Genomic DNA, 2,112 nt, shown 5'->3' with positions numbered 1-2,112 from the left:
ACTTAGAAGAACCTGCAGTCCGCTTTTTCAATCCTTATGGTCTTTTACAAACCTCAGCCAGGCAAAGTACAACGTTGTCCCGGAAGAAAAACTTGCTTCCTTTTGCTCTGACAATGTTCCCCAACTCTGAGAAGTGTTTTTTCCAGCAGGGCAATGCTCCATGCCACACAGCCAGGCCAGTAAAGGTGTGGATGGAGTACCACCAGATCAGGACCCTGTCATGGCCAGCCCAATTTCGAGACCTGAATCCCATCAAAAACCTCTGAAATGTGATCAAGAGGAAAATGGATGGTCACAAGCCATGAAAAGAAGCCGAGCTGCTTGAATTCTTGCGCCAGGAGTAGCATAAAGTCACCCAACGGCAATGTGAAAGACTGGTGGAGAGCATGCCAAGACACATGAAAGTTGTGATTTTAAATCAAGGTTATTCCACCAAATATTGATTTCTGAACTCTTCCTAAGTGTAAGCATTAGTATTGTGTAGTTTAAAAATGAATATGAGCTTGTTTTCTTTGCATTATTCGAGATCTGAAGACACTGCATCAATTTTGCTATTTTGACCAATTGTCATTTTTCTACAAATAAATGATCTAAATGACAATATTTTTATTTGAAATTTGGTAGGAATGTTGCCAGTAGGTTATAGAATAAAACTAAAATGTACATTTTACTTTAACACATACCAATAAATAGTAAAACCAGAGAAACTGATAATTTTGAAGTGGTCTCTTAATTTTTTCCGCGGCTGTAGGTGTGTGTGTGTGTGTGTGTGTGTGTGTGTGTGTGGTGTGTGTGTGTGTGTGTGTGTGTGTGTGTGTGTGTGTGTGTGTGTGTGTGTGTGTGTGTGTGTGTGTGTGTGTGGAGGTGTGTGGAGGTGTGTGCGTGTTTGTATGTAGGTGTGTGCATGCATGTCTGTGTATGTGTGTTTGTGTGTTTTAAATAGTTTGGAAATGTTTGGAATATACTCTGGGCAACACTGCATTGTGGGGCCCTCTGGTGCTCTTGTGCCAGATCTCCATGTCTGCTTTCAGTGCCCGTCTGTTAGCGCTAATAGATGATCTGTGCTTGTCAATATCCAAGGCCCAGATGTGTGTGTGTGTGTGTGTGTGTGTGTGTGTGTGTGTGTGTGTCTGTATGTGTGCGTTTGTTTGTGGTGTGTGTGAGTGTGTGTGTGTGTGTGTTTGTGTGAGTGTGTGTGTGTGTGTGTGTGTGTGTGTCTATATTATCTGCTCGTCAATATCCAGGGCCCAGGTGTGTATGTGTGTGAGAGTGTGTGTGTGTGTGTGTTTTGTGCGCGTGTGTGTGTATGGGTGGGGCAAGTGGCTGACACCACCAAGGCCATGTTTAAGAGCCAGGGAGCACACGTACTGATGAAAATGCATCTCTCCTCTGTCATTTAAGTCTCTCTGAGTAAACGCATCTGCTAAATCTGTAAATGATACAGTGTGCATGGAAAGCCACCGTGGTCATTCAGTCCCCCAGAAATGTCGGGGGGCTGGTGTGACGAGTCTGCTGGCACTAAGAGGGAGGGATTCCCATCAATCACATCAAAGGGAGCTGGAGCCGAGCTTCAAGGCCAGGCGACGCTGCCACGCTCCAGTCTTCTCCCCTCCGCTCTGCGCCACGCCTACTGGAACAGCTGAATGGCCTTTGTGTTTATTCAACAAATCTCGAGCCAAATTAAATGTCTCAGGACAGTAAGCATTTGGAGCAGTGCAGTAATCCCTTAAAGCCGCTGAAATATGCAGCTTTTAAGGGCTGGGGTCTGAAATCAATAAACAACTGTTTACAAAAACTCTAAATAATGCATGCTGTACTTACTGGGCATAATTCAACACGCAGGAATAAGAAAAGTGCCAGAAGGGGAGGCACTGTGGCGGGAGCCAATAAGCCCCCCATTTACAGGCTACAATGCCCGCGGGGACACAGGTTTGATTCCAGCCTGCTGTCCTTTCCCGATCCTCTCACCACCTCTTCACTCTTCCTCACTTCACTGTACTATCCAAATAAAGGCTAAAAAAAACATAAATAAATCAAAAATGTTTTTTTTTTTTTTTTTTTTTAAGTGCCAGGAGTTCCTCCAATGCACCACCACCCTAGAGGCTCACCATT

This window comes from Sprattus sprattus (genome assembly GCF_963457725.1).
Source record: "Sprattus sprattus genome assembly, chromosome: 12".
Taxonomy (NCBI): domain Eukaryota; kingdom Metazoa; phylum Chordata; class Actinopteri; order Clupeiformes; family Clupeidae; genus Sprattus; species Sprattus sprattus.
This window is presented reverse-complemented; position numbering follows the sequence as displayed.